This window comes from Gouania willdenowi, unplaced genomic scaffold, assembly GCF_900634775.1.
Source record: "Gouania willdenowi unplaced genomic scaffold, fGouWil2.1 scaffold_83_arrow_ctg1, whole genome shotgun sequence".
NCBI classification, from domain to species: Eukaryota; Metazoa; Chordata; class Actinopteri; order Blenniiformes; family Gobiesocidae; genus Gouania; species Gouania willdenowi.
The window spans coordinates 304,031-329,439 of record NW_021145249.1 but is presented as its reverse complement, the minus strand read 5'-3'; the positions used below and the strand labels follow the sequence as shown (position 1 = coordinate 329,439).

The window sequence follows — 25,409 nt, the reverse complement described above, 5'->3', positions numbered from 1 at the left end:
CACAGGTGATATGGTGTAGGTGGTCGTCAGGTGGATGAGGGGAAGGGGAAACAGGAGGAGGAGAGACCCGCGGCCTCCACAGGTGAGAGTGGAGGGAATCTGAACTACAGCTAAGAAGTGATGAACTGTCGTCTACCTGGGTCAGATATCAATCAAGATTGGGTGTCATTTATTTTTGTTGTGATTGTTAACTTTAACACAATCAGTCGTTAGAAGTAGGACATTTTATAATTTAGCTAGCTGTGCATGCTGGGCAAAGAAAAAAAAAAAAAGATTTATTGAATTTATATATAAAAATATATTTAAAAAAATTTTATTTGCAAATTTGAGTTAAAAAAAAAGATGTATTTTTTTTCTTTTCCCACCCCAGTTTTTTCGGACTTTTTTTTCGCATTCTGTCCTTGTGGGTTACCATAGCGTGATGTGAGCCTGCGCCCTTTTTGTTTACATGTGTTTACTCTTTGAGTAGCTATATGTGTGCCACAGGCATGTTTATTGTTTTATTTACAGGGTCGCTGAGAAGAGTGAACTGTTGAGAAAGTTATTTTGTAGCCTGATGAGGTAAAATATAATGATCAAAAACTCATTATAATGTATCAGATAACATTAGATTAAACTTTACTGTTATTGCACAAAGTACAGTCCAGAGAAAACGTTTTGCATCTAATTTGAGAGAAAAACAAGTAAAGAGTAAGAATTAGTGCATCTTAATAAGTCTTAATATATAAGACACTTGGTGGAATAAATATAAGAATGAGGTATTGTTTATACAAACAGCTGTTTTCTTCCAGCCTTAACCTCTCACTGTCTCTTATAGGATGATGTCACTCATTTTTGGGAGCCTGTCGTTGTTTCCTCTCAGTAAGTACTGTATAGAATACATGATTCAGCTATTTTTCTAGAGTGAACATATCAATACTGTGATCATCTGATCAAGTCCATCAGGTGTTTATTTCTCACCTTTCTCTGTTTGTCTCCTTACACTTTTTAAAGGTTGCCATGTCTGTGTTACTGCTGTGGAGGTCTAAGGTGACTGTTTATTGATGTGGTGAGTACATAGTCTGTGAAAATATCACTTAATCACAATCTGTAATTTATACATTTTATTATTCATCTCATCTCATGTTCCTCTGTGTCCTGTTTTCAGGATCCCATCATATGTTGTTCATTGTTTGTTCAGGAGGTTCCTCTAAGTAAATACTGTATAGAGTTGATGACGCAACTATTTTCTCACATTTTTCTAGATACCAGTACTGTGATTATATATGTAAGTCCATCGAGTGTTATTCTTTCTCACATTTCTTTCTTTGTCTTCTCTCACTTTTTAAAGGTTGCCATGTATGAGGAAATATTCTGTGTTGATGTGATGAATAAATAGTCTATGAAAATATCACTAAATCTGTCATTTATTCATTTTAATATTCATCAATGATCATGTCTCACTTCTATTCCTCTCTGTTCTAATTTCAGGATCCCATTATATGTTGTACATTGTTCAGGAGGTTAACTAGACCAAGCAGCTTTTAGGTTTCTGTTAAGTACTGTATAGAATAACAGGACTGGGAGGATGGTGTAGGTTTAAGTTTATTAGACATGTAGATTTACACCAACAAGACAGTGTATAAGCATTGTTACAAGAAAGTTTGTTTTCATTCATAGGCTTCATTGTCTTTCTATCAATACCTGGTGTGTCTCATCACCTAGTGTCCACCTGGAGGCGGAGCCTGCACTTCAGTCTGCCTTTGGGGGCTTTTTGACCATCATCTGTGTCTCTGAACCAGTGGGTGATGATGAACAGTATCATAACATTAGACACAGGTCCTTTGCACTATGGGAGGACAGTGTCTTTATCTGGACTCCTGCTGTTCTCCTTCCTCAGAGTCACAGCCTCCTCTGTCTGCAGGGCTCAGCTCAGGGGGCGGAGCCTCTGCTGCCTGAGCAGCTGAGATCAGTCTGTTACATGTTCCATGTCCTCTCCTCTATGTAGCGCTGTTTATAAGAGTAGAACATTTATTTTCCTCTATAAACAAGATGGTTCACCGACTTAGTCGTCCTCCTAAGACACTCATCATGTCCCTCATCGTCTCTGTTTGCTTTGTCTGAAGCTCTGCAGCGCGTCACACACACTTTACCGCTTCCTCAGCAACCACACGTCATGAGTTGTCATCACATTTTGATTGGTTGATGTGTGTTTTTCACCAATAGGGAAGAGGTGTATTTTTTGCTTTCAAACACTTTTGCTTTGTGAGAGAAGGTAGAACGTCCCGTTTTTACTCTTCGTTTACACACTGAACGCAACAAAAATGACCAAGAAAAGTGCAGCATTTTTAATCTATCATAACTATTGTTCTACTTGTTCTATCGAGATCATTTAAAAACTAGTTTATAGTTTTGAGTGTTCACATTTAACAGTTTAAATGGACACTGTGAGGATGCATCTGGTCGTTCTGCTGCCTTAAATTGGTCATGTGATCAGGATGCGGCGACGCGTCCGTCGACTCCACAGGGTTCAAACACAGAAATGGAGGTTGGTGAAAGGAAGAAGATACACTGAACCACAAGCCCAGATCCATGTAAAGGTGGACAATAGATTTTCCTCACTGGTGAATGGGAATGAATAAGAGTTCTGTTCTAATGAGAACAACACAAGCTAACAGCATGGTGAAGACTGAGAGAGCTTCAGGAAAACAGAAGCTACATCAGAAAAAGAGGGATCCTCATACGCTGATCATTGGAGATGAATCTGTGAAAAATGTTCAGATGATTATCAACAAAAATGTAAAAGGTTCTTTGTTTACCTGATGACATGGTATCAGACCTGGAAGGAAGAGTTTCCACACGTGAAGAATGTTGTGATTGATTTTAGAATAAATGATATCAGGAAGGAGCAGTCTGAGGTGTTGAAGAAGAATTCTGTTTATTCTTGTTGGAAATTGTGAGTATTTTGCAGAAAAAAGTGTATATCAGTGGTTCCTTACCTCCAGTTCTCAAAGGAGACATGAACTTCTCTAGAATGTATTCTCTGAATAAGTTAGTGTCTGCTGCTTGTGCTGAACATTCACACATTCCTCTGTGATCAGCACCATGCTTCATTTCCTCTGATAGTTCTGGTCTGTTTGTGATATGTGAAAGCTCACTAGAACTCTGGTATGGAGCAAACAAGTGACTCTGGTCCTCTATAAAATGTGGGTCTAGGTTCACCTCAAGTGAAGCATGATGTGGTTTTTAATCATGTGAGAAAGTAAACAGGACCAAATATAGAACTTTATGTTAAAGAACAATACACACACCTCATAGAGTGTCTCTGCTGGCTGTGAATCCTTGAATTTGGTTGATCAGATGAAATAAGACCCAATAAGCTGTGTTTCTAATGGTTAGATGGTTAACAATAACATAATAACATTTTCATTTACAAACTGCTAAGATCTGGCCAGTATGGGGCTTGAACCCATGACCTTGGCATTATTAGCACCACGCTCTGACCAGCTGAGCTAACTGGCCTATGAAGCTGTAAAAATGTGTAAAAATATGGTTACGAGCAGTGCGTTACTTTTTACAGTAACTTGTACTGTAACGCAATATTTTTTTAAAGAAATAACGCCGTTATCGTTACATTATGCTGCGTTTGTCCATTACTTTGCTAGCTGCGGTGTACTTCCTGTTTACAGTGGCTCTACATATTTTTGCGGGACGCCGTGCCAACCACGGTAAAACAAGAAGAAGAAGCATTGTCAGCATGTTTCTGTTTACATCACGTGCACCAATCATAGCGAGTCAAGAGCAGGACGAGCTTCTCAGAGTGGAAATACGCGTATTATTTTACTCATTTGTCTCCAAACGATGCATCGGTGAAGCACTAAGCTAACGCTACATTGGAAACAACAGCGTATGGATTTTAATGAACTGTGACTGTTGAGAAAAATGCTGTGAATTTGTTTTTCCACATTTATTTTTATAAGCATTTTCAACAGCAGAATGTGCACCTGGAATACACACAGCTTACTTTACATTACTGTGCTAAGGCTGAAAAAATACTGTTTTAATTTTGGAGCAGCTGCTTTGTGCTTTATATGCACATCATTTATGGTTGTTTTATGGCAGTTTTTGTAAAGCAGAGTTGGTCAAAATGTATTCCTAATGTTAATTCAGATTGCTTTCATTTATTTATTTTAAAAGGTTTTTTGTGTTTATGTTGAACATTATTGCTAGTTTTTGTACTTAACCTGTAAGGGAACATTCTAAGGCTAAACACAACTGTTTTATGATGCTGAAGCCACTTTAATCTTTAATAATATTCAGGTTGTTTTGTGTGTTATTTATTTCACAATTCCTTGTAATATTTACAGTTTCTGCTGGTCTCAGATAAATAAACTGGTATTGAAAGAATACTTAGTGTTTCAGTCAGATTGGTGTTTGTAAAGATTAATACTGAGCAGAGTTTAGTTCTGTTAATGTAAATGATTATAAACTGTAGGGTTGGATACAGTAACATTTCATTTATCAGAGGCATTTATACAAAACAATGTTAATACAGGGGCACAGTTGATCAACAGTGGATTATTATATTATTACAGCACTAATATGAAGCTGTACGGACACAAATGACCCAAAATAAATAATACATTCTTTCATTCTAAGTAACTCAAAAGTTACTTTTTGCAGTAACGCATTACTTATTTCAGTAACTCACACAACACTGGTTACGAGTTAAAGTGCTTACGGTTCAAAACACTTAGAAAGTGGTGAGTAGACAATTAAAGCATGATATAACAACTGTAGCACAACTAGCATGTGGTTAAGATACATGGGTGTTTGTTGAGAGCTGATTGAACAAAGGCTATTGATTGGTAGCCTTTCAAATTGGTATAAAAACAATAAAGATTTGATGACGGAGTTGGAATTCCCTCATAACTGAGGACCAAAATAAGACCACACACTATCATAACTGTTGACATTAAGATGGAACTGTAAGAGAAAAAAGTTACACCATGAGATGGATTTCTAGAGCCCCGCCCCCAAAACTTAAAAAAAAGTGATGCCCAGTTGTACTGGTCTTGTAAACCAGGAGTCGTGAGTTCAATTCTCACTGAGGCCTTCTCTGACCTGTGGAGTGTATCACTGGTTGTGATTCTGATAAGATGTTTATTCTAAGAACAAAAACTTGGTTTTAATATAGATTTAAGTTTATTTCAAAATGAGTCAACCTGTATCAAGAAACAGCTTAATCATTTTTCACTATTACTGAGTCAGTTTTTACTTGGATTAGTTGTTTTCTTCTTGTTCCAAAGCTTTCATTTGCAAAATTAAAAAAATAAAATAAAATAAAAAATAATAATTTGTTTATAGTCAGTATATTTCACTTATTATTGTGCTGGAGGAAGTTTGATTTCAAGTAATTTAATCTTATAATCATCCATTTCTGCTCATTTTAACGCTTTAGAATATTAATCAGGACCTTCTTATTTTAAGATTTAACATATTTTTTCAATATTTCTTGTTTAGTAAATTTAACTTGCTGCATCCTGATTAGCAATCATTTATTAGCTTTAGGTTTGGACCAGACGTGGGCCACATAATACTCAGTCTAGTATTGGTCACACCCAAAAGTATCGCTCAAAATACATACAGTATATATATAACTGTACATAGAACTGTAACATGGTTCCCCAGTTTAGCACTAAATTATAATTTTTATAGATTTTTCATGGCAATTACTATTACAATGTAAATTATCTGAACTCATTTCTAATGTAATTACAATTACAACAGCAACATAATTTTTAAATTACAATTATACCATCATTTTAATTCATGATCACTAGGGATGTAACGATTAATCGTAAGGCAGTTAAAAATTGATTCATAGGTATCACAGTTCACATCGATGCTCTGAAAAATGAATCGCAGTACTTTTTTTAAACAGCAGAGGCCGCTATCTATTTATCCTTCCAGAGGTGTTGGCGGCGGGCAGAATCTGCTACTACTTTCTTTCTGGCCGCCTTCTACTCTTAAACATGTTCATAAATGATTCCTTACCCCTTTAGCACCAAAAGAATATCTGTAATATTACATGAATATCTTTAAAAGTCACGTTTTTCTATTAGCTCTGTCTGCTAGCATAGCATCTCTTCTTCACCGGTAAATTAGCTGCATGCCAACCGACCACTGGGTTACCAGCGCCCTCTGCTGGTCCAAACAAATCTGACGTAAGAGACAGTGCAGAGTGATTTTTTTTTAAGTCCAATTGTTAAGGCACAAAATACATTTTCAGTTGCACTTTTAAAAAGAAAAAGAACTATTATGTAGTTTTGCATTGTTTACTATAGAACCAGAATTTAAATTAATAGGCTTCTTCTTCATTTGTATTATTCCTTCATTTATTTCATTCAAGATTTATTTTTAGTTCAATTGCATTGTTTTGAATAGTTTATCAATGGATTATTTTAACAATCAAAAATAAAAGGAAAATAGTACAGTATTTTCTAGTTTTTTCCCCCCCAAAAATAAAGGAATATTTTTTAGTCATCATTTGTCTACAGTCCCATTTTGTAAAATAAATCGTGAGAGAATCGTATCGTGAACTCAGTATAATGAACTCAGTATCATAAAAATGACAAAAACCAAAAATCACCCAAAATCAAAAGTAAGGCTATTGCAAGGCATTTTTTTTTTGAAAATTAAAAAAAAAAAAAAATTGAGTTAGAACCATCATTTAGACCCTAAAAACTATGGCAAATATAATGCACACACGTAAAGAGGGCTAAGAAAGCAGTAAGGCCCAAAAAATTGCGAAAAACAAAAATCACCCAAGGCATTTTTTTTCAAAAATTAAAAAAAAAAAATCATTAGAGCCTAAAAACTACTGCAAATATAATGCACATACTTAAACAAGGCTAAGAAAGCAGTAAGGCACAAAAATGACAAAAAACAAAAATCACCAAAAATCAAAAGCAAGGCATTTTTTTTTTTTTAATTTTCAAAAAAAAAAAAAATGAGTTAGAACCATCATTAGACCCAAATAACAACTGCAAATATAATGCACATACTTAAAATGTGCTAAGAAAGCAGTAAAACACAAAAAATGACAAAAAACAAAAATCACCCAAAATCAAAAGTAAGGCTATATAGCAAGGCATTTTTTTTCAAAAATTAAAAAAACAAAAACAAAATTGAGTTAGGACCATCATTAGACCATAAAAACTACTGCAAATATAATGCACATACTTAAACAGGACTTAGGAAGCAGTAAGGCACAAAAAATGACAAAAACCAAAAATCACCCAAAATCAAAAGACTATAGCGAGGCATTTCTAATTAAAAAAAAAAAAAAAAATTAGTTAGGACCATCATTAGATATCAAAACACAACAACATAGGTTTTAAACAGTAAAGATAATAAAGTGCTTTTCTGTATCACAGATTACGTGGATCAGCTCCTAGACCTCCTATTTGAAAAGGTCTTGGAGGACTCCGCCCCAGCTGATGTCAATCCCCGTCCCTGTAGATCTGTCTGCTCAGTTTGACAGACCTGAGAAGCAGCAGGTGGTTGGCAGATATGTGTCCAGGTTCAGTCAAGGGCAGGTCTGAACCCCACATAATGTCCTTGGTCGTCTGGGAACTCAGTTCTTATTCATAGGACAACACAAGCAGGGAGAGGAACCCAAAAAGCCCAACACCAGCTCACAAAGCTTCTTTATGCCAAGTACCTAGAACCACTGAAAACACAACATATTGTGTAAAAATGTGTTTTGGATGACTTGTGTGTGTCATCAACAATAAAAGTTTCATGTTTATACATTGATTTGTGTGATTTCAGTCTTTCATTTCAAACATATTATCTCCATAGCTGTAGAGGTCCATAGTGTGCTCTATATACTGTATATATAATGAATGCATTCTGCAGGTAGAACACATTCAGACACACTACTACCAGACCTGGATGATCCACCATACAAGCAGGTGTCTTTAGAAGCTGATGTATTCTTCTTGTAACATATATAAAATGAAAAGATAAGTGAGCCAGGCTAGCAGATAATAATCATTACTATTTCATTAACTAATGATTGACATTAGCTGTGGTATCTCCCTGGAGAAGATGTTTTCTGGCTCTGTTGCCATGGTTACACAGTTTCCACAAGTGCACCTATGCAAAGAAAGTGAATGAACATTTGAAAACACTGCCAGTGCAGTTTCATTTGGCTGTTTTTAACATCAATGTGTTTAACCATAAAGGCAGTCGACCACCAGAGAACGCTTTAACCTTTGTCTTGTGTTAGTGTCAGCACCGACTAGTTTTTAGTTTTTAAATACATAAAAGAGTCACATTCATGTGTTTATTGATCAAGGCTTTTTGACTTTGTCCGGAACCTCTATTTCAACAAATAAAATTAAAATAATAAAAAATAATAAGATTATAAATCAATAATTAGAGCCAAAACTGAAATGATAAGTGCACTGTCAGCTGACACACTGACAGACAGCTCCTCTCCTAACCAGCCCTGCTTCAACATCAACCACAACAACCACAGCCACTAATGTCCAGTGACCCCAGAGACATTTATATATATATATATATATATATATATATATATATACAGTACATACAGTGTGAACAAATTTAGTTAATGTACTGAAATTTTACTTGAGTATTATTTTTAGGGGATAACTTTACATTTCCACTGATGTCCTTATTACTCAGTACTTTTTTTATTCAATCAACTTATTTTTTTTTTTGTCACTGGCCACGTTTACATTTGAGCTTTAATTCCTCTTTAATTCAGAATAAAAGTTAAATCCTCTTTAATTTCACCTTGTAAACATTTAATTCCTAATGCAAATTGAATCCCAAATTAAACTTAAATCTGAATTAGGTGGCTGGTTTATTCCAACTTCAATTCTGAATTAAATAATTCCTCTATCTTGTAAACACTTAATTCTGCTTTAATTTAATCCACTTAAACACTGTAATTAACTAGTATTTTCATTATGTACTTTATTTCAGTATTATTTTGGGCTGAATTTGAGTCTTTAATCGTTCTCCACATAAAGTCTGTTTCTGTTTTTCTGTCCACATTTACACAAATAAGGGTCTACATGGTGGTAAAATACATCAAGGTCTTAACAAAACATTTGTCTGGTGCAAAAAAAATGCAACTTTCACCATATTTGCAATTTTTTGACAAGATTCTTTCACTGTCACTGATGTTTCCATGCAGGAAAATAGCAACAAAATGTGAAATGAGATCAAATTGTTGGTTATCTTTTACTGAGGCCAAAATGTTTGATAATTCCAGGGGATCTATTGGGGGATTTACCATACTGTTACAGATTGGTACAAAGTGCACAGCCATGTCCAGCTCATCATGTCAATCAGGGAGATCTGCTGCACCTGTAGAGTTGAGCACGACTGTGAGTTGTTGACAATCAGCTGGACTGGACTATATAAGGAGGATTTTCAGGATTTGTCTGTCACTCATGTTAAAGTTGTGCTGACTGTAAATCATTAATATCTTTATAGCTTAACTCAAAAAGTAAAAATCAATAAACAGATGAATATCCAGCACTGTGGATGACATCATTGTGATAAACTCTGACCCAGAACCAGTCTCTGTAACTCACAGTGTGAGATAATAAGTAAGTTACACTATGAGATAATTAAGTCACAGTGTGAGATTAATTATTTATTTCTTTTATCCATGTCACCTCCAGGGCTCCGTATGTATTAGTGAATATTTTTGAGACAAATCTCTCTCATAGAATGGATGGGTTTATTTTTTTAGCTTGTGTTGGTTAAAGCTGTTTATAAATCACCACCAGAAAATAACACTATTTTAATAAATAATTTCTTTGTTCAATACCTCTGTGAACTGTAATTGTTTAAATTAATGTGTGTTCATTACTGCAATTTTAGTAATTTTATGTTACATCTGGAAGTTTAGCATCTTTACTCAAAATATGAATATCAATAGTAAAACATTTTAGTCATAAGTATTTAAATTAAAAATAATCTTTGATGAGCCAACCCACCACTATCTATCTATCTATCTCTGTATCTTGTTTTTGTGCAATGCTTTACTATAATAATATTAATAATTTGTATTTTGAACCTGTTACTAAGATATTTAAATTAGCTTGTATTTATTTGTTTGTGTTCTTTTATGTGTTTGTGAAATACTTTTATCAAAAGTAAATAAAATGTCAAAAAAGTAATTTTGCTCATGTTTTCTCCTTATGTAAAGCATCTTTGTGGATATGGTGAAGACCACTATGTAAGTGTTAGAAATGATTCTGATAATAATAATATAACAATAATGTAAATGTCAAGTACGTGGTAATAAAAATATTAGGGGGCTCCAAAAGAAAATCCATCCTAAGGCACCAGAGAGGCTCGGGTCGACACTGCCCGTCATTCTTTGGTTATTTCGTTTCAAAACCAAATTAAAAAATAGAAAAAAAAAAATAGTTTTTTTGTTTCATCCAGAAACAGGAAATTTTAAAATCAAAATAACAATGACAACATATTACATCGTTTTGTTTGTCTTTTTTACAAAGTGCAGTTGATTCTATATCTATGCCATAAAAAATGTGTGACTGCAGGTGACAGAACACATTTTTGAGGAGGAACGTCTTTTAACCCTCTGGGGCCTAAGGCGTTTTTGTTGTTTTTTCATTGTGTTTGATTTTACCTTTATATTTCATATAAGGAAATCCATAAACCTGGCATGTTTGGTATCATTTTTTTCAGGAAAACCTCCCAAATATGACTATGAAGTATTTTCTTTAATATTGCATACTGTATTAACACAGTGGATCTAAAACACTATAAAAACTAAAATTTAAGTGGGAACAAGTTAGGTTTTTTACTATAAAAGTCACAAACATTTTTAACAAATCATTTTTATTGCTTGTTTAGCAAATCTAAACTATGTATTTCAAAAACGTATGTACAGATGAATCAAAAAACACAGTTTTATATAGATATTTACAGTGAAATGGAAGCAATGTCTCAGGTGATTTTGTGCAACTATTTACAAAAAAAGTATGAATCACAAATACAAGGAAAAGCAAATTATCTGTGTGTTGATATAAAACAATAAACTACTATACTAGACACTACACTACGCTCTAATCTCACTCACTACACACTAACTAAACAGTCAAATCACAGTAATAATCACTATTATCTCAAATCTCTCAACTCACCCTCTCTTTCTCTGTCTCTGTTTACCTGTCGATTGAAAACAAAATTCCCGCTAAATGTGGACATTATGATTGGACAATGGCCTTCTTCTCAACCAATAGGAAACAGCTATAATGTGAGGTTTCAGCGTGGTTCTTTCTTGCTCCACAACACTTTTGCTTTCGTTTTAGACTCGCTCTACAGCGGTCTTCCTGCACGGAACCTGCACTGACGGCTTAAAAAAATGTCACAAAAAAACACACGCACATTTTCCCTCATAACTCCACTTCTATTTGGTTTATCAACATGATTTAAAAACTGTTTCGTAGTTTGACATCCGCACTTTCGACACGAATTGAAACGGAAATCCAAGGACGCTGCTTTTCCGCTATTGGCTCTTTAAAACGATCATGTGATCAGGACGCGCCGGCGCGTCCGTCGGCCCCAGAGGGTTAAATTAACACATGCCTCGAGATGCGTTCAAAGTCCCTGGGAAACCCAGAAATGTCAGTATTTTGTCAAACATCCCCACACAGCCCTGACCCCACGTGAAAACAAAAGAGGACATGACTAAAACCAGACGTATGGTCACCATACATGTCATTATTTAATAATGAATGGAAATAATAAAAATGCAGTGTTATAGTTTGGTCACATGGGGGAGATTTATAAAGTTTTATTATTGTGAATATATGGAATTTTGGTGTTGTTTACCATATCTGCATTGAAAAAGGAACCTTGGGATGAAATATTAATTAAAACATATTTTCAAATAAATATCAAAATAATATTAATTCACTGGAACACATCTGTAACCTTTACACACCCAGAAACACAATATATTATGACTGTAAATATCATGTCTGCTATTAAAAACTGTATATTACAATAATTAGCATATTAGCACACACTTAGCTATAATAGAGCTTTTCATCTGTAAACCCTTCTTAGAAACCAATGATCACACAATGTGTTGCCTGTTATCTCACGCTACGAGGTGACTATTGTTGGAATTGTCCCTGTATAAATAAAGTTTCATTGAATTAATATGTGACCTTTGACAAATAAACAGTGGTTGTAAATATAAAACTACTTATGTGTAACTCTATTGTAGTCCAGTCATCACATTTATAAACTATCTTAGTCATCTAGGATCTGTGCACCCTCAGAAAATCAGCTGCTCACATTATTTTGACCTGAAATCATCTGATTTTCCACCGTTTGTAATTCTTCTCCAGTCTGCATTGACTCCTCCCACCAGAGCGTCATGTTTAAGGGAAGAAGAAAATGAAAATGGATAATTTATTATTCATTTTATTTATGAGTTAAAAAATGCAGCTATATTCTGAAAATGAAAAATGATTTCTGTTAATGGATTTTAAATTGAATTATGGTACAGATATACTTCCATAGTTTATACAGTTGACGTAGCGTTCTTATTCTCTATTACAAGTTCACAGAGAAGCTGCAGTGTTTGCAACTGTCGTCACCTAAAAAAGACAAACAAACAAAACAATAAAATATGTTGCCATTGTTATTTTGATTATTGTGATTTTAAAACCAATCAGAAATACACCGTTTTTATCTGTATTTGGTTTTTACGTTTTCCTGTTTCTGGAAATCATTGGTTGAAATGTCAAGCAGCATTTTGTCAGGTCTGTTGTGTTTGTTTTTGTTTGCAATGCCTTTGAATAAGTTGTTTTGTGCCTGACTTGGCTAGCTACGCCACAAGTTTTCCCTCAGTGTCCTTAGGTCTCACATGTTAGATGGACCTTGAACTGAGACATGTTTGAATACTTTACATTGTAGTGTTGCACAAATGTTTGATCATTTTGTTTTTGCCTTCTTCACATGACAAATCACAGCACTTTATACAGCAGCATATTATGTGTTTTGTTCATTGCTGTTTGTTTTGCTTTAAAAAAAAGTCTTAAATTGTCTTAAATTTGACATAAAAAGTGTGCAGCAACCACTGTTTCTGGTGTACGGTTCATACTGTTAATAAATGTTGATGGTACTCATACTCCTGGTTGTGATTCTGATAAGATGTTTATTCTAAGAACAAAAACTGGTTTTAAGGTTTTGGTTTTAGTTTTAATATAGATTTAGGTTTATTTCAAAATGAGTCAACTTGTATCAAGAAACAGCTTAATCATTTTTCACTAATACTGAGTCATTTTTTACTTAGATTAGTTGTTTTCTTCTTGTTCTGAAGCTTTAATTTGCCAAAATTTTAAAAAAATATAGAACATTTTTTAACAAGAATTATTTGTTTATAGTCAGTATATTTCACTTATTGTGCTGTAGGAAGTTTGATTTTAAGTAATTTAATCTAATAATCATCCATTTCTGCTTATTTTAACCCTTTAGAATATTTTTCAGGATCTTCTTATTTTAAGATTTAACATTTTTTTCAAGATTTCTTTTTTAGTAAATTTAACTTGCTGCATGAACAGATAATGTCTCTTGTTTTAAGAATTCTCCTCAAATGTAGTGTTTTTTCTTATATTTTATCTCTAATTTGCAGCAAAGACTTTGTTTTAAGATCAAATAGAGAGCAGCAGCTTTTCTGGGACAGTCCACAACAACATTAACTATGATATTGGTCAACAGATGAACTCCTCTGTCCTGTTGGTTAGGACAACGTGTCTAACAATAAAAGCCCATCATCACAGAGCTTCATTTGGACATTTCCTGATTAGCAATCATTTATTAGCTTTAGGTTTGGACCAGACGTGGGCCACACAATACTCAGTCTAGTATTGGCCACACCCCAAAGTAAACGCTCAAAATGAAGGAACAACGCACAAAATAATAGCAAAACTGAAGAAAAGGACAATAAAAGTCCACAAATCTACTGTAAATTTTCACAAATTTACCGTAAATTTTCACAAATGTCCACAAATACGCACAAAAAAATCTAGAAAATACACCAAACATGAATAACTCATTAAACACAAAACAAGAAGAATACACAAAGGCCCTGTCCTCTGAAGCTGGATTTCCTCTTCTCTCTCTCTCTAACTTCCTGTATTTAATCAGTGTGTGCTGTACTCAGACGCTGGATAACTTCTTACCAGGCTAAATCACCATGGTAGCTTAGGCTGAACACCTAACCTGGTCTGTAGGTGTTACATTGTATTATGGTGCATTATTCTAAATGGTAAAATAGGTTCTATTGTTTTCAATGGTTTGTTGTGTCACAGAATTGCATTGTTTTCTCTTGATATTTAAAATAAATATGTGCTAACCACGACATTAATTCTAATTAAATTCAGTACATCTACACGTCTGCTTTATGTTGTCACCACTAAAATGTAGTATTTTTTCTAGATCATCATCAACTCAGGTTGATCCAGGCTGATTAAAACTATCCCATCTGAGCTGGGACATGAACTGATCCATTTATTCACACATTAGTTCTTCTAATGTCTTTAAACACTTTTATTGATGCACACAGACCTGGTCAGAGCAGGTTACACTCCCAGTTAGGATCATGGAAAATAACATTTGCTCCATCTCAGTATCTAGTTTAGACTTTTTTTAGACCTGTGTCCTGGGTATGATGGGTTTATGAGGGGAACAGTACTCAGCCATGTTGGGAAGTCCAGAAATCACACAGCATCTCACCCAATCATTGTGGTCCATGCCAGAAAATACCACAGACCAAGTATTTGTAGTGTAGTCATAGCACTCAACAATTCTGTTTCCTGTGGTACAAGAGACAACAAAGATCTTCTTGTTCATCACTGCAATGTCAAAGTATCTGTGCGTGTGGACCATTTCAGGGACATCGTACCAGGTGTTGGTCACTGGGTTGTAAGCCTCAGCAGACCTCAGATCTCTGGACCCATCTCTGCCTCCAACTGCAAAAATGTGGCCCATATATGCAACGACTCCATGTCCACACCGAGGTGTTGCCATGGGAGTGATCAGTGTCCACTGGCTGGTGTCTGGGTTGTAATACTCAGCAGTATTCAGTATTCTATTACTCCATCCTCCACATATGTAAATCTTGTTGTTCAGTGTGGTGCAGCTGGCGTATCTCCTCTCTTCATTCATCGATGCAATGAACGTCCACTGGTTGATGTCGGGCTGGTAGCGTTCAGCAGTTCTTAGTGAGGTGCCATCATCCCTGTAGCCTCCCATAGCATAGATGCATCCCTTTAGCACGGTAACACTCACAGAGTACCGTGACTCCTGCATTGGTGACATCTCCTGCCAAGTGTGTGTGACTAGGTTAACCCTCCACACTCTGTTAAAGGGGTCGGTCAAACTTAAACCACTACCCACAATGTAGAGGTATCTACCAAGGAAGACAGTGCTGTAGAGGAATAAGTGAGTCATGGGATTCTCCAGACTGGGATGAGTGTGAACTGTGATCCAGCTGTTAGTTCTGTAGTCAAAGGCCTCTATGGTCTTGTAAAATAATCCAAACATCAGTAAAACGGCGTTTGGCAAGCGACGGCAAAACAAGGTGTTGTTGATCCCAGACTCAGAGCAGAGTAACGAAGGTTGAGACATGACTTTAAGGGTATCAGAGACCAAGAGGTGGGACTCAGGGTTTGTTTTTACCACATCATTGTTAAGCACATTGTCTGTGATGTAACTTTTGTCCATCAGCCCCAGTCGTACCTTTGGTAACAGAGTAGAAATGGCTCCCTGTCGTTCCTCAGGCATGTGGTTTATCCACCTTAAAACACTTTGATAAACTGTGATCTCCTGGGTCACAGTAAGGTCATCCTGACCCAGGATATCAGCCAGCTCCTGCTCCGCAAGCTGCAAAAACTCTTCACAGAGTGAAACCTCCTCAAAATTCTCACAGATAAAGTGAAAGGCCTCATTCTTCAGTTGAAACAAAATGGGAATATTCCAGGATTTTGCAAACTGCCACAGCCCGATGCAGTTTTCTGTACAGAGATGATCCTTAAGGACTTCAAAGCATGTTTGTTCCAGACTCTTTACATTGAACTGATGCACTTCCATCATTAGATCAAAATTATTGCTGTTGTCAGAAATATAATAAGTAAAGTCACTGAGTCCAAGGAGTTTGTGAAATGTTCTGACAATGAAGTTCATGTGAAGATCCAAGCATTTTAGAACTTCAAAGATCAAAGCATTTTAGAACCTAGAAGATCAAAGCATTTTAGAACCTAAAGCTTCCATTGCTTCCAAGCAGAATGTTACCATAGTTACCAGCAAAAGAGCTTTTGCTGAGTGTTGTTAAGTTGACAATTTGTTATATTCTTCAGTCATTTTGTTATATTTTAGTTTTAAAGGGTGTAATGTAGTTCACATACATAAAATTGTTGTTTCATGTTTTCAGCATTTCTGATTGATGTTTTATAATAAAATACAAACATAGGTTTAATATTTGAGTCTCTGTTTCTCCAGTGATAGGCAGAGGTTCTGGACACTGGACTAACTAGGGCTTCCGTGCCCCAGCACGTTTGACACCTATAGTCTGGATTGTTTACCAAGTCTCAGTGAAATTATGCTGTTCCTGTACCTGGTTATGGAACACTAAAATTATGAAGAAAGTGGTGAAATGAGATTTTAAAAACCAGATAAATTGGTTGAAAGTTGCAAATTAGAGTGGGCAAATACAGACAGAAAAAGTGGTAAAAAAGGGTTCAAAGAGTTAATATTGGAACACGTAGTTTAAACTGGTGAATAATGAGCATAACAAATGGTGAATGTGGTTCAATTGACAAAAATAATCATGAAATATGGTGAAAAGAGGTTAAAAGTGACAATAATGGGTCAACATATGTGACATTATGTGGAAAAGTGGTGGAAAGGGTTTATAAGTGCTGAACATGTCTGGAATGTGGAAAAAATGTGCAGAAAAGGCATTGAAATGTGATGTAGAAGTGCCAGAAATAGAAATAATGTTGCAAAAATGCATTAAAAGGAGCAAAAATATGGCAAGAAAAAGTGATGAACTTGGTTAAAAATATGGAGAGTTTGGTTTAGTTGTCGAAAAAGGATACAAATTGTTCAGAAAATATTCTTAGTTTCTTGAAGGTACCTTGTGGACCTCTCACAGTATCCTATGACCCCAAATGGGGTTCTGACCGCAAGGTTGAGAACCTTTGCTTATTATCAGAGCAGTGAACTCCACAAACCTCTAAACTTATTGTGAAGTTGATGAATTTGAAAGATCTACAACTGGATTTTTTGGTCATTTAAAAAATAATTCATGTTTTCTCTGTCCTTTTTACTTGCTCCTGAGGGCCGAAATGGATGCTCTAAAGGGCCGGATTTGGCCCCCGGGACTGGAGTTTGACACATGTGCTTTAAACTGTTGCTTCAATATGTCGGTCTTCCTTTTTCCTCTTGCTTTGCTGTGTAACTGTTGTGCTAATGCTGTAATAGCCACTTTTCCTGCTGAAAGGTCCACCATTGCACTTTTACTACAGAAAAGATGTGAACACGCATCTACTTTAGTAAAAAGATCTCTGATTGGCTGAAATGTAGTGTCTCACCCCTTGTTTTTCTAAAGCTCAGATACAGAGCCATGAGGAGCAGAGGTCCAGAGTTCTCTCAGAAAACTTTTAATTATGTCATCAAAGGTTAGGATGGATGGTAAAAAAAGGTAAATGGACTTGATTTATATAGAGCTTTATCCCCACACTGAAGCAGTCTCAAAGCGCTTTACATATCAGCTCATTCACCCAATTACTCTCACATTCACACACCAGTGGGACAGGACTGCCATGCAAGGCACTAGTCAACCACTGGGAGCAACTTAGGGTTCAGTGTCTTGCCCAAGGACTCTTCAACACATAGTCAGGTAGTGGATCGAACCCCCAACCTCTCGATCAGAAGACGACCCACTACCACTTGATCCACGGTCGCCCCAGATTTATGACCAAATGAAGCAAAAAAAAAAAGTACATACTGCAGCTTTAACAATATGTATTTTAAACCTGCTAGAAGTGTGTTAATTGGGTGACTTCTGATTTATTTTAGTTTTCATTTAATTTCTGATTGTCAATGTTGTGAATGGGTGAGTTTTTGTATATGTAGTTAAAACAGTGTGCTGACCTAATAGTTTCTCTGTGTTACCAGGTGAGGATGGAGGACAATCACACAGTCAGATTCATGAAGCTGTCTGCTGACTTCAACAGTGGAGTAAAAGTCAAGATCAGAGAGTTTGTGTTGTATGACAACAGTGAGCGTCAGACATGGGACTGTCTACTGATGCTTCCCAACACCCCAACAATGGCCCTCAGGTCAGTAGTGGAGACATCAACTGATCAGTGGGAGAAGTAGAGCTCAAACTAATGCACACTGTTGGTCAGAACGTTAAAAAATGATTTCTAAAGGATTCATTTAGAAGGTTAATGATAGAGGATTAGATTAAAGTGAAACAGTCTCTCTTCATTGATAATTCATCATGTAACCAGTAAAAAAAGGACTGACCCAAGCTGTTTGTGTCCAGCAGGCTCAAAGCCATTCTGCTGAATCATCAGTATTTTAAACAGGATGGAGGTGTCAGCTTCTGTTTAGTTTGTGTTTAGTCCTTGTGTTCTGAGTCTTTGTTTATTCTGTTTTCTACTGTAACTCTTGTCTCTGTGTTCCAGGGTTTCCTGCTTGTGGCTCCACCCCCCAGTGATGTATGTGTGCTCGGTTTGTGACTGATTAGCTCCCTCATGTTTCCACCCAGGTGTGGCCCGTTCCCAATCAGGCCTCCTCTACTATTTAGCTGAGTGCTTGAACACTGAATGTTTGCTGGTTCATTGTCAATGTCTACCTTCCTCATGTCCTGCTGTGTTTGTTCCCTGGTTTCTTTGTGCTGCCCTTTGAGTTTTTTAGTTTGGAATAAACATGGACTGTTTCCAGGAATGCTACGCCTGCATTCTGCCTCCATCTTTCTCTGTGTTTAGGTCCACACCTACACCAAACCCTGACAGGAGGAACCTTATGAAAGGTGCAATATATAGAAATATTGTACATTTTCAGTTTTTAAATATGTTTGAAATACTTAAAATCTTAATTTGAGTGTTAAGAAACATGTCCTTAGCTGTCATGCCATATGAGTTTTTATTTTGTTATTTTTAGATTATATAATTATATAAACATTAATAAATATTGCTGGCCTGGCCAACCTGTAGTACCTTTTTGAGTATAAGTCTATTTACAGCAGAGCCATCCCTGAGAGTGCCACCTGCCATAAAACACAGGAAGAAGAAGTCGTCCCTGAACAACGCTGTCTCAGGCATATATCATCAACTACCTGGATTTCACCAAGCCCACACACAGCAGAAGACCTTCAATCTTCTAGAAGTTTGTAGAGTTAGGTGGTACTAACTACACGGGGCAGCTTCACCCCATGTATCCTATAACATCTCTACAGGCTGCGTCTGTAGAGGCTCACGTTAGCAACAGATATATATCAGCAGATAACTCAGTCACCTCTAATCATTTCTCAGTGAACCTGCAGCGTACCCAGAGGAAAGGGTATTTCAAAAAGAGATCTCAATAATCACTCATTCCTTTCTCCTAGACCAAATTGAGCGTTTTTTAAGACCAATCTGAGCCGACAGACTATTGCTCCTGATTCTCATTTTTGTCTCCTGAGCAAAAGACTGTACAGAAGCTCTGATTAGACTCTGGTTGAGATTTAAAAGAGATCTCACTTTGTCCTTGTACAAATCTCAAATTGTCTACACATTAAATGTCTTGTATTTGTCTCAATCATTGACACAAGAGAGATTTCACATTAAACTGAAGCTAATCTCATATCAAATGTGCATAAGTAAAAGTACAAGTACCCATTTTTAATAGTACTTGATAAGTAAAAAGTATTTCACACATTATTTTTTTTAACTAAACCCAACCAGGACTAAACTAGGATTAAAGCTGGACTAAATCATGTCCTAGTTCACCACTAAACTAGGACAAAAGCTGGCCTAAATTAGGACTAAATCCATGATTAGGACTAAAACTGGACTAAGAAAGTACACACAGGCTTTGAAATGTAATGAAGTAAAAGTAAAAAATATTAATCGTAATATGTTCTTCAATAAAAGTACTTAAAATTTTAACTTTTTACTTGTACTTTCCACCACAGGTCTTAAATTTCATACAGGAAGAATAAAGACACTTGTGTTGCTAGTGTTTATTTGGCTGCTTTTAAAGACCATGTTCGAGTTTGTTAGGGAAATGTGCAGCGAACACAATACCTGGCATGGATGACATATCAAAGAACATTAACTTTCCCAGAATATGTTCAAGAGCAACAACTCTTCTTTTTACAGGCTCCTCTGACAAACTAACAACATGAAAACATGTTCCACCAGTAAGGGAATCTTTTAAAAGAGTCCTCCCTGTAACTAAAAATTCATTGACAAGTGCAAGATACATTTCATTTCCACAGTCATTGTTTCGTTTCAATGAAAGAAATACATCGACTTGTCCATATTTGTGTACCATCCTGTCTCGAAATAGCACAGTGTTATTGTTTCTTCGTTTAGCTTTGCGATACTGTTTTGAAGCGTAAAAAGTATTTCCGATTTGAGCTCTGTTAAAAGCCTTCACAATATTGTTATCCAGTCCTTGACCAATGAACTGTTCCAGAATACTCATATCGTCAGTATCAAGACATAGATTAAATGATGCCCCAATCAATGCAACACAATGTACATCATTTCTTTGAGGAAAACTGTCACCGCTCATTTTGACCAAGAAATCAGTAGCCACTGTGTTTAGCTTACTACTTTGGGTAATACAAGGAAGACATTGGATTATTTTGACAGCATTCACCATTTGAAGAGGTATATTCTGAGTTCCATGCACAAGGCGAAGCAAGTGACCATTTTTGTCCTCAAAGTGAAAACAAGAGTGAGTCCACAAAGGACCAAGATTTCTCACACTGTCAGCTAAATGAACAAGCATGTGCATATTGGCTGTCATATAACGCTCTCCATAAAGGGTACTGATCTGACTACAAAAATTCAACAGAAGCTTTTCAGCATGATCTATTTGGGCGGGCATTACTGACTCCATTAGAAGAATGAATACTGCCTCACTAAGCAGTAAAAAATGGTGGTAGTACAAATCATCAAGAAGACCCCAAAACACAACAGGCCCAAAAAATAACAGTATGGATCGATACTCTGATGCTTTGAAAAACATTCTATGAGAAGACACACATCGTGGAAATCTTATGGTAAATGGTGGCTGGATTTCTCTTAGTCTTTTGTCCACTTCTTCAATTGATCGGACCATACTAAATGAACATCGTGAAAACTCTGTGGAAAACCACAGGCACATCAGCAACCGCATCACTCCCAACAGTACGCAATGCATGTAGTCTATGCCAGTACTCCGGACTAAATCATAACTTTTTAGTCTGCTGAGATATGTAGGGCCTTTCACTCCCTGTACAATGCTATCAGAGACACAAGCCCTCCGGGCTTCATCGATGAAGTCTTCATGGGTACGTGCTGGACCTTTTGGGTCTACAGTCTGGAATGGAAATGCATGAACGTGTCCTTTTTCTCCTGTTTTCACAGTTTGCCCCGGCTGTTCACATTTTAAACATCCAAATTTACCATTGTATTGAACAGTGTTGAGAACTAATGCTTTTGCTGGTAGATCGCATGTTCCAGCGATGGTGAAAACTTTGCACGTAAAAGGTGCTGAGGCCCCTGCAAATGTGACAGTAACACCTTCTAATTCCATTTTGTTCAGAGTCTCAATCAGTGGTTTAAGAAAGGTCAACATAGATGGTTTTGAATCCCCAAACCAAAGACCAGCAAATATCATGTTTTCACGTTTTGTGCGTTGAACAAAGCTTAACTCATTTATAATACAATAAAAAGGCCACACTGAAAACTTTGAAGACTTAAAAATAGGTACTCCATCTGTGTTCCAAGTCAATGAAATATTTTTGGGGTCATTGAGGGGACCGTTGCCTTGTAGTAATGTTTTATAGACGTCTCCATCATAAATTTCTTTAACACTGTTGTTGGCCCTTTTCTGTCTTTTGAATCTGAACAGTAGTTGCTCCTCAAATCCTTGTTTAGCAAACAGGTATTTCAATTGTGCTTCAATTGATACTTCAATGAAATAAGAAGAACCTTCCACCAATAAATCAGCAGCACATGATTTGCATTTTTCCTCTGTGCTTTCAACTGATAAGAAGCACCCACTGCAATATTTGTGCAGATGTACAGTTGTAGCAGATGACTGATCAAAGAATTGTTTAAATTTTTGTAGACTATTAAGACATTCGGTCTGGATCTCAGATGGACAATGCAAACTAATCAGAGTAATCAAGTCATTAAGTGCTTTACCTGTTAGTTTGTGTCTTTTTGCAAAGGTCATAATAAGAATTAGGCTTTCTGCTACAGAAAGGGGTGCATTAGCGTAAAGAGGCATGTCTTTTGCATCTGTGTCAGTGTTAAAATCCATATTCTCATCGGCACTCTCCTCATTACATGTGTTGAAGTTCTCATCCAAAAGTTCATCATAGTCCGAGAGGTGATCCGGTGTGTCAATTAGATAAGATGCTGAGTCCGTCTCAACACTCTCCGTAGTCACTGCAGTCGCAGCAGTCACAGCAGCATTATCTGACGATGAAGGGAGCACAGGTGTTGGGGGAGAAGGAGCCAACTCAAAAACTGGGTCCTCTTCATTGGCATTAGTTCCACGATTTGCTGAATCTATAAAACAAAAATAATATACATGAAAAACAAAAATGGTCCATTACTGATATGACTGCTCTGATAGACAACATCGTTGTTCAGTTCTCCCCATAAAAACGAAATAAATAAAGGCCTGTTCTCCAGCTGGACAGTCCACACAAAAACCTAGATGAACAGTAATTTGTGCTCCAACTCCATTAACATTATAATAAGAGTCTTACTTTAAAATGAGAAACTCATCATACGGTGTGCAAGTCTATAAGTGACTTAAAAAAGAAACATTTCCTGTCACTTATCTTAAATAAATATTTGCACTGTACATTTATTTAGTTTGTTCTTTTTTTTTCTGTTACCTTTTGTAAATAGGATTGTGTCACTACTAAAACAAAAACATGGCTTTCAGTACTGAAGTACAATTCTGCTGACCATTACTTCAGTAAAATCATATTCAAATTACTGTTATGCTTACTTGAATATTTTCACTTCTCTCTCCAACTCACACAACCACACAATATTTTTTTTATAATGAAGAAACACACACCTGGGATGTCCTGGGACTGATGGCAGCGCTGTAAAGAAAAAAGAGAAAAGAAGTCCAGTCACAAAGACATATATTAAGGTTAATTTCACTCATTCTTGTGATGGTTTCATGTGGTATAGTTGTTATCTCACTTGTCGAGAAGAAAAATTGAACATGAACGCCTCCTCATGTCCTATTTTACACTGGAGAACTGGGAATTTATTTTGACATCCCAGTTTATGAGAGGAGAAAACCTTTTTATTTAATTAATATGCACTATGCGTGCTTGTTTTAAAGCCTGCACAATTTATTTAGACAATGATATTAAACAACTTTTCTATTTTCACTTAGCGTCATGTAAAGAAATATATTTTACATTTAAATTATTATCAAGAAAAATAAAAGCAGTTTGTAGACTATTTTCTAACCTGAATTTACTTGTTTACGGTGATAGCTAGTGTGTTTGGTAAGTAAGATTGTTTCAGTTATTTTAGTTGAAGTTAGCTATACCAAATGAGAACCACTGCCATAATGTATTTTTTATTATCTCTTTGATTCAAACAATGCAATTACATTGATCTAAGCAAAATACCTTTCTCCTGTATCTTTTAAGCGCTTCCTTCTTTCTCCTCCAGCGTGGATCAGGTTTGTGTGGCATTTTCAAATGCAAGTTAACTCTAATAGAAAAAGACAAAATAAAGTCTGTTATGAAACTGAATAATGCATATCTTACTGAAAGATCAATACATGGTTGGTCATGCTATTTATACTGCGTTCCGTTTGTAGGAATGTCCCACTTTGGAACAGTCCCGAGTTGGTGAAAACAAAATAGCTGTGTCCTGAGTTAATTAGCATCAAAAAATAATATGCGGCAACAATCATTTTACATTTCTTGTGTTCCTAATAATTTTGTTGTCCTCTACTGTCTGTCCTGTACTGTCTGTTCGCTGTCCACACAGTTATTTTCAATGCGTTAAAAAAAATAATAAAATAAAATAAAAAAAATAATAATAATAATTAAAAAATAGTTCACAGTTCTGACCTCCAATAACAAATGGAAAACCACGGTCATATATAATTATAATAAAAATTCGTACTCACCAAATGACAGACACCGTGCAGTGCAGTGAGTGGAGAAGTGAACAAGAAGCAACGTCAATACGTTCAGTTTCAGAGCGGTTGTTTTGAAAGTGGGCGCGCAAGTGATCAGACCTGTCATTGGCTAAGAGTGTTTCCTGCTTCAAATGATTGGCTGTTTGAGATGTCTCACCAACGTTACGCACATCAGATGGCAATGACGGCGGTCCCGAGCACGCAGCGGAAGACGTCAGCAGTCCTACTCCGAATGAAAAGCAGACCTCAAAGACGGTAGGTGCTTCTTCGTTAGTGCGTGGTATGAGCTAAGTTGCTCTAATTTTAATTATTCTGTAATTCACGTTCGTACGACTACAAGGAAAACGTTAGCGCGCTAGCGTGCTGTGCTAGCGCTAGCGTGCTAGCTAACCCAAACCACGCATTCCAACCAGCCATGGTTAGAGCCCAAAAATATGTCAGTGGGGAAAATGATTTGTCATGTACATATGAAGCCCATTTTATTGAATTGAATTATTAAATTATAATTCATTTGCCTTTGAAGGCTAGCTGCCACATGCAGAGGTGGGTAGTACTCATTGTCTCAGTTACTTACTTTTTGAAGAAATTGGGCCTAAATTGTTGAGTAGTTTTATCAGTTACTTTGTTGTAATTTTACTCAGAAGTATTTGTTCTCTTACTTGATTAAATTTTTTTTTTTAAATGTAATTTACTATGATTAAATGTGAGTAAATCTTTAAGTGATTAAGCTGCATTTTCACATAAAAAATGTTTTTTGTATTTATATGCAGTTTTCTTCTAAAATATTTTTGTTTTACAATGTTTCATGTTTTGTTTCACTTAACTGTCACAACTCAAATTTGAATCACTTTTTTACTTTTTTTCTCACAGTACTAAAGTAACATTTGCTTGATGTACACATGTAAATGAAAATTATGCATATTAATACCATATTAATTTAA

At 36.0% G+C, this 25,409-nt stretch overlaps 1 non-coding gene across 1 annotated transcript; it reads right to left on the bottom strand.

Moving 5' to 3' along the window:
* Positions 1-3,427: 3,427 nt before the first annotated feature.
* trnai-aau (transfer RNA isoleucine (anticodon AAU)) lies at positions 3,428-3,501 on the bottom strand. Its single transcript has one exon. It is a non-coding gene; the product is annotated as a tRNA-Ile (tRNA).
* Between the last annotated feature and the right edge of the window lie 21,908 nt (positions 3,502-25,409).